The 15,015-nt window shown below is 38.2% G+C and overlaps 1 long non-coding RNA gene across 2 annotated transcripts in view; it reads right to left on the reverse strand.

The window, feature by feature from the left end:
* Positions 1–15,015, reverse strand: part of LOC137976293 (uncharacterized) — a 31,412-nt gene that overhangs the window by 6,969 nt on the left and 9,428 nt on the right. For both annotated transcript variants that reach the window (XR_011117741.1, XR_011117740.1), the window contains 2 exons: positions 13,007–13,097; positions 11,858–11,972 (listed from right to left, as the gene is read on the reverse strand). This is a non-coding gene — a long non-coding RNA (uncharacterized lncRNA). The remainder of the gene's footprint in view (positions 1–11,857; positions 11,973–13,006; positions 13,098–15,015) is intronic.

Genomic DNA, 15,015 nt, shown 5'->3' on the forward strand with positions numbered 1-15,015 from the left:
TTATTACACAATCATATGATTCTACACCACTGCTAAAAGGACCACTGTCTGGAAGCTAGACTAGGTTTGGCAATACATTCATCTCTAATACACTAATTTAATCACTCAAATAATTCTAAACTAGCATTACAAGGACCACAGTATTGAAGGCAAGGTTTGGCCCCACTTCATCTCTAAAACACTTATTAAGCACTCATATGATTCTACACCAGCATTAAAAGGACCACTGTCTGGAAGGCAAGGTTTGGCCCTAAATTTATATTTGATAGATTCATAATCACTCAAATGATTCTAAACTAGAGTTACAAGGACCACAGTATTGAAGGCAAGGTTTGGCCCCACTTCATCTCTAAAACACTTATTAAGCACTCATATGATTCTACACCAGCATTAAAAGGACCACTGTCTCGAACACAAGGTTTGGCCCTAAATTCATCCCTGATAGATTCATAATCACTCAAATGATTCTCAACCAGAGTTGCAAGGACCACAGTATTGAAGGCAAGGTTTGGCCCTAACACCATCTCTAAAACACTTATTAAGCACTCGTATGATTCCACACCAGCATTAAAAGGACCCATGTCTGGAAGCTAGACTAGGTTTGGCAATACTTTCATTTAATCACTCAAATGATTCTAAACTAGCCTTACAAGGACCACAGTATTGAAGGCAAGGTTTGGCCCCACTTCATCTCTAAAACACTTATTAAGCACTCATATGATTCTACACCAGCATTAAAAGGACCACTGTCTGGAAGGCAAGGTTTGCCCCTAAATTCATCTCTGATAGATTCATAATCACTCAAATGATTCTAAACTAGAGTTACAAGGACCACAGTATTGAAGGCAAGGTTTGGCCCCACTTCATCTCTAAAACACTTATTAAGCACTCATATGATTCTACACCAGCATTAAAAGGACCACTGTCTGGAAGGCAAGGTTTGGCCCTAAATTTATATTTGATAGATTCATAATCACTAAAATGATTCTAAACTAGAGTTACAAGGACCACAGTATTGAAGGCAAGGTTTGGCCCTCCATTCACCTTAAACACTTATTAAGCAATCGTATGATTCCACACCAGCATTAAAAGGACCACTGTCTGGAACACAAGGTTTGGCCCTAAATTCATCCCTGATAGATTCATAATCACTCAAATGATTCTCAACCAGAGTTGCAAGGACCACAGTATTGAAGGCAAGGTTTGGCCCTAACACCATCTCTAAAACACTTATTAAGCACTCGTATGATTCCACACCAGCATTAAAAGGACCCATGTCTGGAAGCTAGACTAGGTTTGGCAATACTTTCATTTAATCACTCAAATGATTCTAAACTAGCGTTACAAGGACCACAGTATTGAAGGCAAGGTTTGGCCCCACTTCATCTCTAAAACACTTATTAAGCACTCATACGATTCTACACCAGCATTAAAAGGACCACTGTCTGGAAGGCAAGGTTTGGCCCTAAATTCATCTCTGATAGATTCATAATCACTCAAATGATTCTAAACTAGAGTTACAAGGACCACAGTATTGAAGGCAAGGTTTGGCCCTACAGTCATCTCTAAAACACTTATTACGCACTCATATGATTCTACACCAGCGTTAAAAGGACCACTGTCTCGAAGACAAGGTTTGGCCCAACATTCAACTCTGATACACTCATAATGACTCAAATGATTCTACACTAGCATTGCAAGGACCACAGTATTGAAGGCAAGGTTTGGCCCTACATTCATCTGAAACACTTATTAAGCACTCGTATGATTCTACACCAGCATTAAAAGGACCACTGTCTGGAACACACGGTTTGGCCCTAAATTCATCTCTGATAGATTCATAATCACTCAAATGATTCTAAACCAGAGTTGCAAGGACCACAGTATTGAAGGCAAGGTTTGGCCCTACAGTAATCTCTAAAACACTTATTACACAATCATATGATTCTACACCACTGTTAAAAGGACCACTGTCTGGAAGCTAGACTAGGTTTGGCAATACATTCATCTCTGAGACACTAATTTAATCACTCAAATGATTCTAAACTAGCATTACAAGGACCACAGTATTGAAGGCAAGGTTTGGCCCCACTTCATCTCTAAAACACTTATTAAGCACTCATATGATTCTACACCAGCATTAAAAGGACCACTGTCTGGAAGGCAAGGTTTGGCCCTAAATTTATATTTGATAGATTCATAATCACTCAAATGATTCTAAACTAGAGTTACAAGGACCACAGTATTGAAGGCAAGGTTTGGCCCCACTTCATCTCTAAAACACTTATTAAGCACTCATATGATTCTACACCAGCATTAAAAGGACCACTGTCTGGAAGGCAAGGTTTGGCCCTAAATTTATATTTGATAGATTCATAATCACTAAAATGATTCTAAACTAGAGTTACAAGGACCACAGTATTGAAGGCAAGGTTTTGCCCTCCATTCACCTTAAACACTTATTAAGCAATCGTATGATTCCACACCAGCATTAAAAGGACCACTGTCTGGAACACAAGGTTTGGCCCTAAATTCATCCCTGATAGATTCATAATCACTCAAATGATTCTCAACCAGAGTTGCAAGGACCACAGTATTGAAGGCAAGGTTTGGCCCCACTTGATCTCTAAAACACTTATTAAGCACTCATATGATTCTACACCAGCATTAAAAGGACCACTGTCTGGAAGGCAAGGTTTGGCCCTAAATTCATCTCTGATAGATTCATAATCACTCAAATGATTTTAAACTAGCGTTACAAGGACCACAGTATTGAAGGCAAGGTTTGGCCCCACTTCATCTCTAAAACACTTATTAAGCACTCATACGATTCTACACCAGCATTAAAAGGACCACTATCTGGAAGACAAGGTTTGGCCCTAACTTAATCTTTGATACACTCATATAATCACTTAAGGTAATTCCTTAGTATTGCATTGCGCATCCCTACTGCGCACGATTTTCGCGTCATTAGCATGCGCACATAAGCATGTGTGCATACAAAACGTAAGAGATTTCGCTTAAATTAAACCCGATAGCGAAATAAATGCTCCTTTTCTTTCAAACGAGCACAGTGACCCCCTTTTTTTTCTTTTTTTTTCAGGTATTTGCTAAGAACAGTTTAATAAAGAACATATGTGAAGAAGACGAAAAGTTTGATAGCAGAACATGAATTTTTTTTGGAAAACAGTTCCGTACTGGGTGTATTTTACCCAAGGCGAAGACTTCAATCTGACCACTGTCCCAAAAAGTGTGCTATTCCCACAACCAGGGAATCAAAAACAGCGTAAATGAAGCAATACTGCTTATGTAAATAAAAGAAGCTTTATTTTCAAAATAAAATTTTGTCTTTGAAGTAACCAAGACTTAATTCTGTATGAAGGCGATTCAAATTTTTAACGTGAAAACAGTAAAAATACCCCATTTTAAGAGCCTGCTGACGCGTAAACAAGCACGGTAACCCCATTTTTTTATTGCATTTTTTTAATGTTCATATCATGAATGTTAATTATGCCACGTTTCCAAAAAAGTTTGATAGTAGAACAATTTGAAGGGAATTACCTTAAATAATTCTACATTACCGTTACAAGGACCACAGTATTGAAGACAAGTTTTGGCAATACGTTAATCTCTGATACACTCATATAATCACTCAAATGATTCTATACTAGCATTACAAGGACCATGGTATTGAAGACAAGGCTTGGCTCGACATTCATCTCTGATGTACAGTACAGTGCAAATGTAAGTTGACAGTCCCTCGAAGCTCGATCCGCGAAACTCGATTCTCGATCCTAGATTCTCGAAAACTTAGAGGATCGAGGCTCGAGTCAAGTTTTGAGACGTTTGAGGGCTTTCGAGAAATTTTCGAGACAATTTTCGAGACTTTCGAGTGGAGAAATCAAAGGAGTTTTTGCATGATTCATTTTTCACATCTTTCTTCCTGCCTATTTTATACGGCTTTTATTTTATCTTACTGTTGGTTTCCATCATTTTTCGCGTTCGTCAGAAACTCTGGCAAGGGATGTAAGTGTCTTCATTGAATTATTTTGTGTACTCCTGAAAAAAAAGTGTTTACCCAGCATTGTAAGTTTCGCGATATCGTAGATCGGTCGCTTTGTGCCTGCTTTGTTGATGTCAACTTGAATATTTAATTAGCCCTCTACCGTGTATTCACACAGAAAGTAGTTAGAAAGGGTATTTTGCACTTTGTGCCCCCAAAACTTACATGGAATGAATTTTTCCATTAGTTCATTTTATGCAAAAAGTTGTGCCCGGAAAGGCGTAATATTCGCTGTGTCGCTGTGTTTTGTGTCGGTGTTCGTATGACGTCACAACCTTTGTTTTGTTTTTGCTGAATGATAGTTTTGGTTTGCGTGATACTCTGTTGTAGTTTAAGATATGAGCCTATAGTTGGGGTACAGAGCGATGCTTTGTTTGCAGGGTTTAATAAAACATTGAAATTAATCCCCGTCACTCTACGAGTTTGGTGCGATTTTCAGTACGAGCCCAAATGTTTACGCATCGCAAAGCAGCAGGGTAAAGGCCGGTTTAGGTCTTGCCAATAAATCGAACCATGTAAATTGCGTAAAACGTGGAAGTTTTCCTCAAGAGGTCTTCCCATTGTCCTTTTGGTATGCGCTATTTTGAACGCTTTAGTTTTTTAAGCATTTAATTATGCGCATTCTCATTCGTGTACCCTTTAATTGACATGGCGGTTTCTCATTAAGTGTCCGCCCGACTTCAAAAATTTCGGAGTGAAACAACAATTTCAGAGTCATGTGATTTTTAAGTCAAGTATTTATTGCTTCACGTTTGAAGCACACTCAATGCTTGCATTTTTACGTTTGCTTAAGTTGACGCCGTTGTCAGTTTTGCGCAAATTAAATGTATCTTGTCTGGAGTAAATTGCTGCCAGCAAGGAGTCTTTGTTACCGGTATGTTCGCTACTTCAGAATACTCAAAAGCATCTGAACTTAGTTGACGTCAGCACAAGCAGTTGGAAAAAAATTCAAATTTTCGTATCGCATAGTATCCTGTAAATGTTTTTACGTTCAAGTTTGTTTGCATTTTGTATGTTCGGTTGAAGACTTTTGCCGCCGCTTTCTGTTTACCGCAATGTGTATCGTTCGCAATGTGCATGGAGGCTTGACTCGTTATGAATGTGTTTCCAAGAAATTTAGGCAGTTATGAACACTGAAGTCGAGAAAACATGAGCGGTGATAAAACATTGCGCATACAGTGGAAGCGATCGTGAAAAAGACATGTAATTTGGTACCGAGTGTCTGCAAATATTAAAGGCGGTGTCATGTCAAAAGCTTTTGTCTAACGCTATTGTTTCGCTTTCGAGAAGTCTCACCTCACCTTACCTAGAGATTTCTGATCAAGATCCTTGAAAAAAATTTAGAGGGTCTGGAAACTTGATCCTCGAAACTCGAAAACATTGAGGATCGCGGATAGAGTTTCGCATCGAGACTGTCAACTTACATTTGCACGGTACTGTACTCATATAATATTCAAAATTAGCATTAAAAGGACCACAGTATTAAAGGCAAGGTTTGGCCCTACAATCATCTCTAAAACACTTATTAACCTCTGTTGTAATTTTACAGTGCAACACACCTTACCGTGGCAACCCAACAAACTTTCACATTTGACAATTACGTGTAAATATGTCAACTCCACAACCCATGCAACGGTGTTAAACTTACAACTGTACAAACTTTACAAGGAGGCGTGACTGTCAATCAAATTCACAAATGCTGATTGGCAGACAATTAATTTTGTGAATAAACAAAAGGCGCGTCGCACTTTAAGCACTCATAATATTATGATTGGGCACAAGGTTTGGTCGTACATTCAGCAATGATAATTTCTTAAGCACTCCTATGATCCTACACTCAATGTTGCCTTATCTTGGTCGGAAATACAGTACCACTCGAAACTATTTGTGCATTTGCTGCGGTAGGTGAAACCGCAGGTTCAATCTCCAGTTTGACCAAGGTAAAACCTCGTCCACGGTAACCAAAAGCAGAGGTTTCACCTAGAGGACGCAGTTTGCTTTTATTTGGAGTAGATGCTATCAAAGAAATCTGCATATTCTTGCGGATCAATCGCAGCGATAATATATTAATAATAATAATATTAGTATGCGTATTTACCGATTATCATAAAGTTGCTTTAATAAAAGCGTTGATCATTTATCTTTTTCCAGCAAACGACAAGATTTCTAAACGTTGTTCGAGATCTGTTGAATACAGATGTTATAAAGATCAGCAGAAATTCTATCAAGAAATTTACACGTGTTTGGGAAAACTCGTCTTAACGGTGATGCCGCTTGTCGAGCGACCGGCTTTGCAAGATTCGCGAAAGTCAATTTGATCTGATTGACCGAAAGATGGAAGAAAACGATAAACTTTACAAGTAATTGTCAGCCGTTCCGGCAACGTGGATCTTCATTTGTTACAACTGTGTTAAGCAGTTTGAATCGAACAATGTGTTTCATGAGCTATCGCTCTCTCTTTCGTGACAGAAGAAGGCAGCTTAGTTTGTATTTACGTTTTAACTGACCAAATTGGCAGAGGCTTCATTGAACTGGTCTATCGTGTGGTCGTTGAAGCATTAATTTAAGTTAATCTTAACAATTCAGAGGAATGAATATTTCCAAATTTCAAGCTCAACTGCTGAATTACCTGCCACTTAATTTTTTGAATCAGAAATGATCATAATTAACCCGCGACAAGGAGTGGTTAGGAATTGCTTAAGAAACTTCAAGTATACAGTTATGGTTCTTCGCTGGTGTAATCTTTGAGTCATTACATGTTGTATTAAGGTTTAGTTCAAAGATGGAGCTTTTCAACAACTATCCCGTAAACATTTCTATTTGGACCGGACACAAACTTTGAAGCGCTTTTGATTCTAAATATATCTCCTGTCGGACTGCACTGCACTAGCGGCGACTTAAGTTATGCCTTATCCACACAGTTTTTTAAAAACTTACAAATTATTAAACATAAAGATGTAAGAATTAGGCTTCATGAAAGGTTATCAACATTCTCTGTTCTCAGCTGTCACGGCGAAATGAGATGAACATACTAAACAGGCTTTCATGACAGTGCGTTGTGTTGCGTCAGTGCTGCGAAAAACAGTTTGGATATTCATTCTTTACCTTGGGGAGCTAGGCGTGATAATATTAAACAATGCTTTGCAAAGTACCATTGTTTTCTTGCGGCACATAATTACCGCAATTAAGTCACCCTCAGCATTCGGTTGCTTTCGTCTTTGCCTCGGTTGCGGTTTTCGTCCAACCTTGATGATTTCGCGGTAAACACTATCGGCAAAGACAAGGTATTACCGCATGCAAATGCACTAATAGTTTCGAGCGGTACTGTATACTGTAGAACATAGGACAATACTCAGCGACATTGACTGATGGGGGAGGGGAGTGGGAAGAGGAGAGTAAATACGGGCATGTAAAAATGGAGGTGAATTTGTGTCACTGTCTCAACAGTTTTGTCCGAGATTGTAGGTTTGGTACTACATTCATCCTACAATCACCTCTGTTACATTTATATTCACTCAAATGATTCTACACTAGCGTTACAAGGACCACTATTATGCAGACAATGTTCGGCCATATATTCATCCCTGATACACTTATTAAGCACTCATAAGATTCTACACAAGCGTAATAAGGACCACTGTTTTGGGGACAAGGTCTGACCATACATGTACATTCATCCCTGATACACTCATAAGCATGCACAATAATGACTAGAGTTATAAGACAGTCATGGTTTGGTCCTACATGAGCATTCATCTCTGATAGACTGCCATAAGCACTCACAATTATTCTACAGTGAAGCTATAGGGATTACTGAATCTAAGACAAGTTTTGGAAGTTGAGAAAACATGAGCCGTGATAAAAAATCGTGCATATTTGTCTGCAAACATTAAAGGCAGCCGCATGTCAAAAGCTTTTGTCTAACGCTTTCGAGAAGACTAAAAGTCATCTCTGCCATCATTACAAACTGATCAAATTATTGTCCCTTGCGATAAAAAGGTGCACATTATTGCTTACATTTTACATGTTGCCCAACTAGGAAGCACCACAGGTTTTAAATTTTGTCCATCTCTATGGCCCAGTCGAGTAAAGGGGTTTAGCAAAATCCTGTAGGTTGAGCCTAGCCCTCGATATTACACTCTACATGTGCTAAAACAAAACGGCTCCTTTAGGAGCCACCATATCAAATAAAAGCTATGACCAATAATTATATTATCGACCACCTGATATTCCCATTCCTTAGCTTTCCAATCTTAGACCTTTATCAACTTGTTTGATAAAATCAATTTCTTTTACGAATAGGCTGCCATCTTGGTTTCTCAAAGTGAGTGAAACCTGGGGAGCATGTCTCCCCAGGTTTTGCTCGCATTGAGATACCCACGGCTGGTCACGGTGACTCAGCAAAAGCGACGATCTATCAAGACCTTTTGATAACTAAAAGATATAATGCACGAACATGGGGCGAACTTGATCTTCTTTGGTAAACTGTGGGGCAAACTTCAACGGGGCAAAACCATGGTTATTCTTTTATGCCTTGGGCCCTGTTCAAATACTAATGCCACAATTATGCTCAAATTCCCTACAACTGAAGTGAGTGAATACAAAGACAGTAAATACCATTTTCCCTCATTTCCTGTTTTTTCTTCTCAACTCCTAATAACTCGACCTCCTTATAACTCGAATTCACTGTAATAAATTATGTACATGTAGAAATGACAATATTTATAACCAGCAACCGTTAAAATTGATCCATAGATCCTCCTGGTCTGCCGCTGGTTTCAAGAAAACTGTTGACTAATTATGACTGAATAAACAAAACCTGTTGCACCAGACCAACCAAGGAGGTAACTAGTCATCTCGCCACCAGGAAGACTCGCAACCAGCAAACTCGCCACCAATATGCAATCACCTTTTAGCTACTATGTTCTACTTGAGAAATGATTGTAGCAAGTTCAGTTTCTTCAAGTACTTTGCCTTACGTCTGCTGTAATAAATCATTACAAGGACATTATTTAGTGGAAGGCGAAGCTGTGTTGATTTTTATAAGGAGAAGACTCGCCTTGAGTATGCATTTGCGCGATCCGTTAATAGTTTTCATAATCCAAGCCTAATATGATATTTTCCGAGGCGTAATTTTTATTTCGATCGATCAGTTGGCGCATTTCCCGGTTTTCAAAACTTTTCGAAACTCCGCACTATAAAACCTTCGTTCTCCCTTAGTGATTCCAACATTCATACACTCTTCGGTGATGGAATTTTCCCTTTCGTAAACAAGCGATGCCATTTGGACGAGAAAAGTTCACTGTTAAGTTTGTCATTTGCAACTGAGGAAAAAATACTTGATCTAGGACTAGAAAAAAAAAAATTTATAAAGTTGATGTGACCCTTGGTGGCGAGTTTACTGGTGGTGAGTCTTCCTGGTGGCGAGGTGACTATAAACCACCAAGGAAGAGAGCGAGGGTCGCTAAAATTTCGAACCCATCACAAATTTCCGATCTCTTTGATTCATTTCGGCACTCGTAAGACTGAAAATACGCTATACTAAACAAGCAAGATGTAGCAATGCAATGCAACGCAATGCTAAGTACCGCAAGTTTTTTTTTTTGGTGGGCGAGATTCCTTAAAGTAAGCTTACATAAGCCCCATAATATACCTAGTACAAAAGGTGAATGTGCCACTTACCAACCAATCGTCTCACCCGCACATTTCTTCTTGAACCGTTCTACCGAAGAACACTCTATGAACGCATATTTTCACTTCGAAGACGTTTTCTAAGTATGATGACCGGCGATTGCAGAGGCAACTTTGGATAGAAATAACCTGCGGAGCACGAACAGGCGACTTTCTCCACGAGGATTTTAAAAACGATGACGTAAACAACGAAACAACCTCGTTTCCAGGTTGCAAAAAGCAAGCCCTTCGAAAAAACAAGAAGAGACCTATTTTCCGAAGTTGGGAAAATAAAATGGCGATTTAGATGCATTCGTTAACTCCATTGGATTTTTCTTGTTTTATTATTTTTGTTTTGGTTGTTGCTTTCATGATTTCTTTTAAGTGCTCAAAGAATGGTTTAAGCCCCGCGGGGGGGGGGGGGGAGGGGGCAGTGGGGTGGGTGGATAGAGTGCACTGCTTTAACGTCTTGTTTTACATTGTACTTCTCAAGAAAAAGACATGTTGTCACAACAATAAGACAATTTCAACAGTGCTTCTTTTAATACCGTGTAAGCACGTTGTTTCATTCATACTTGTAAACTTTCTAACAACATGGGCAATGAAACACGCGCAACAATAAGCTGCTGGCACAAACGGTGAAAACTGCCGGACCTCCAGATACATCGCTCGAGTAAATTTGTCTAAAACTTGCAAGCATGTATCTGAATTAGCTTGGGTATTTACAGACGATGTTTTGTCATTTATTACATCCGTATTGAAATACATGATGTTCCTTGCAAACTTACTGGCACTAAGCAGTGCAATTTATTCACTAATCGCTCGATATCTTTGATCTTACTTGCATCATTTTCTTAGCCCATCGTAAGAGCGTTTCCAGTTCCTCGTTTAAGAAAACGGATCTACTGAAGTGGATTATTAAAGAACAATATTGAAGGAAAACAAAATACGGTTTTAAAACAGGTGTACTAAGGTGGTATTTGATTTCGCGTAATGCAATTTGGATCTGAAGTCATACTTGTGATTACCAGTCGAACTCGCGCTGATTACAGACCAAATTGCACTCCGATAGGTTAAATTAACACCAACTAGTAATGAGGGAAATAATGAAATTCTAGAGTATACGTAAAATTGCATAGCTGGCCGTCATGTTTTGGTAAGAATGTGGGATTAAATGTCTATTTGACGACTCTCGAACGTTCATTGTAAGCATACGGTCGTACTATCCCTGCCCTTTGTTTCTGTAGTTTCCGAGGACATATGGAAGAACAGAACATTAAGCCAGACGCATCTTCAACAGGCCCGTAAAATTTCAACCATCTTAATCAGCAAATGACGTCAACAATTGTCTAAATGCAAGGAATATAGGAATTCACTTACATTTGACTACTAATTGAGATTGAATAGCAACGTTCAGTGAGAAAAACAAGACTGTCCACCCCCTGGCCTTTCTGCCCAATTTTAGAACGTGAGCTAACAGTCCCTATTTGAAGTTGATCTATTCCTAATATGGGTGTGGGTGTATGTCCATCAATTACTTGTGTTCGTCTCTATGGTTTCAGAGACATGACAGGTGGACCACATGGTCAAGAAGCTTAACCGAGGTCAAGGTCAAGCAGCAGGTTCTTTTTTTTCTGCACGAACAGAAGTCGTGCCGAAAAATATCCCTTAACGATATTATCACATAAGAATGCTAAAATATAATATCACAGTGGTGACTAATTTTCACTGAGAAGTTCCTGGACAAAGAAGAAATCAACGTGCTATTCTCTTTTTAAGGTGAGCATAAAACACCAGGGCAATCGACTCTGCACAGTCTAAATGCTTCAAGAAAACCCCTTTAAACGGCAGCCTCTCTCTTGTTATTGTACCAGAGAAGCTTTAAAATGCAATTCATCATAACGGAAACAGCCCAAAACAACTCCCAAGGAACCTACAACAAGTGCATTCTCTTGACGCACTAATCTTTTTTTCCAGAAAGAATCTGAAAGCCAGGTCAGACCAAAACAGAGAAAAAAAGATTGGAGAAGTCGTTTCGTGAAAAGTAAGTCTAAATTTATGTTTTATTTTAAGTTGAACAAACACATTTCATTCAGAGTGAGCCTAACTTTCCCTTAATTTTACCTCAAAGTCGCATTTTACACTGGCTTGACTTGTCGTCCTCCTAAAAATGGCATTCATTTCGCTCCTGTATTCCACTCACGTGGATTCGACGGTTTCACGAATGTTGAGATGTCTACTACAATGACAGAAAGAGCAAAGGAAATGAAGGAAAAATAATGAATCTTCCTTTTTATGAGCATTTGTGTTATTAACAAGCAAAGCATTACCATTATGCATAAACCGAAAATGTGCAACCGTCACCACGAGATCTGCAGTAACTTATACATACAGATGTTAAGAATCCAACTGGACAAAACATTTTTTCTTGTGGCATTTTCTGTAGTGGTTGTAACCTCTTACAACCAAGTAAAGCTGACTCCAAAGATCACATATAGGCAAACAACAAAAGAAGGGCTTCAATGTAAATCATAAAAAAATTCAAATTGCAATATAAAGCCCCTAAAATTAATATATTGTTAAATTATTCAAAGTACCAGCATGTCAGCATCGTCATCATTATCACCATCACAATCACTACATGAAAGGGGAGTCAGGATGACTTAGAGGGAGTCAGGGTGGCTTAGTGGTTATCACCACTGCGACCTAAGGTTCAACCTTGGCCTCGAGGTTAAATGTGGGCTGAGTTTCAGTCAATCTCCATCTGACTCCAAGGGTTTTTCTCCAAGTAATCCGGTTTTCCTCCCTCATAAAAATCGACTCCAGATAAATAACATCCAGGTAGATAACCTCGTATTGGGATAACCTCTGGTATTTCTCCCTTTTCATTGTATTAAATGAATAAAGTTGGTATTTAAAGTATTTAAAGGGGCTCTGCCACAGATATTATGTTGCATTTTTGTCAAAACTACTAAAACGTTAATTTGACAAGGTACTTTTTTCCAACCATGAAATTATTCTTAAACCAAGAACACAATGTTACGTGATCTCTCTGTGAAAGGGCAAACAATGATTAGGTCAGCATTGTTTTCTCAAATACAAACCAAATCATCCTTGAATGTTTCGATCTTAGCCATCCACAGCCATCATGATTCCTATATAATAGTAGGGATACAGGTATTTTTCGCTATTGAAAAGTGACCCTGAAATAGGTGACATGACCCCTTAAATATTGCTGCTAATAACAATATAATAATTATTTAAAGGACCTACATGTAGAGTTCTGTTTCCAAGATACAAGTCACAGAAAAGAGAATCATTCATATGGAGACAACAAAACAACCTTTCCCACAGGTATTAGTAACTAAAAGATTAAACAGAAAAAAAAATTGTTAAACTTTGCATTTTCTCTGTCTTGTCAAATTATTGACATGTTTTGCAAGTACTTAAAGATGCTGTTTTTCCACAGATAATAATGCTTAGGCAACATCATTCCATCTAATACCGACAAAAGGAAATCAATCTCTTAACATGAAACACATATCAACTGTGGGAATCTGGAAAGTCATGTATAAGGAAAGAAGAAAAGGAGATACATTGCACGAAAGCCTATAAGAGTCTTAGAATCAAACCTGGGCCACATTCATGGATGCTCTGACACCACTGCATCCATGCTTGCCCACTCACACCAAAAATTAACAGTAATTCCTGTACATGTATGTCAAAAACAAAAAAAGCAAATAAAGTTATACAAGTGTTATCTTTGCAATAGTTTCTATCACCACAGCTGCTGAATCAAATTTAATATTTTTGTAATGCATTAATTTAAGAGGGCCAAGAGAGAATCAGAAACTGAAAAGGCTAAGAAATGGATTTTAGCAGACACAGATCAACCTGGTCTACATGCCATATTTATCAATGACACAATTGGTAAGTTTCAGTAATTCATATACATAAGAGACCTCATTTTTGTTACCATCAAAATATTCAGCATGTAGTTAAGCCTACATGTATTTCTGGAAATAACAAATGGTGCTTACATGCGCTGTACATACATTGTATCGATGGATGTCAAGCCTTCTATTTTCAATTCACATTTATTTATTAAATTATTGTAATGATTTTACTAATATTGGTACAGACTTGTAAGACTTAGTAAGGTCAGTTGGATGCAGAAAGTGAATTTGACAGTTCACAAAAAATTATCTCAAGTCACACCCTACATATAATTACATGTATGCCTCATTCGTGCTACTTCAAATATGGAAGCCACAAGACGTTTGATGTTGCTTGCATGACAAGGTAGCATATTCACTTATATAAACACAAATTTTCCAGTTTCATTCTCCTTAAAATCATTATTTTTTCCCTATTAAGGCAGATTGCACTGAAAACATTTTTTGTTTCATGTCTGATGTAATTACATGTAATTTCCATGCAACGAATGCATGTGTGTAAATCCCCTTTCAGCCATCAGAAATGTTTGTAAATGTTTCAAAATTGCACTTGATGAAGGACGAAACATCCTACTCTTGGCCCCCATTATGAAGAGGTCTAGCGAGTGACTATCCCGCACTTTCAACGCCAGACATGGTTTGTTTAGAGAAAATTAATGGATTGTTGCCAATGATCTGCTTACTATTGAAAACCAGCACCAGGCCCCCAACAGTTAAATTATCACAGACCTTAACAAATAGCCATATTTGGCTCTTTTCTTCTGTAAATTGTGCTATTTCGCACAAATTCTCCAATTTTCCATGAATTAAGCAATAATTTGTTGAGATTTTAGGTTTATTATGAGAAATCACATTGCATAATATCAGAAGCCCTGTTTATAGACTTCCTTCTAGAACATTATCGTTTTGTATCATGTCCTGAAGTTAATTCAGCAGGCTCTCAACCTACAGGTAGCTTAGACTCCAAACTTTTCAACATAGGGGACATAGTTTGTCAGTGAGTTAACTATTAACCCATTAACTCCCAGGGGTTCCTCATTGACTAGTAAAATCGCCTGGCGTTAGACAGAGTAAAATACATGTACTAAGTCTGGCCGGTTTCGGCCGGTTTGGAGGTCACTGGTTAATTAAAGCCAAAGGACCCTGACAATTTTCTAAAGCAGCAGCCATGGAAATCAATCAATTTTAGTTAACTCCACCAAAATCACTAGTGTTAATTGGTTTAACATAGCACATTAATTGCACCGGATTAAACATTACAATCCAAAATTGTCAACTACTTGAAACTGTTTTCAATGTGCAAAAATAACAGGCTTACATGTACAT

This window comes from Montipora foliosa, chromosome 11 (assembly GCF_036669935.1).
Source record: "Montipora foliosa isolate CH-2021 chromosome 11, ASM3666993v2, whole genome shotgun sequence".
Taxonomy (NCBI): Eukaryota; Metazoa; Cnidaria; class Anthozoa; order Scleractinia; family Acroporidae; genus Montipora; species Montipora foliosa.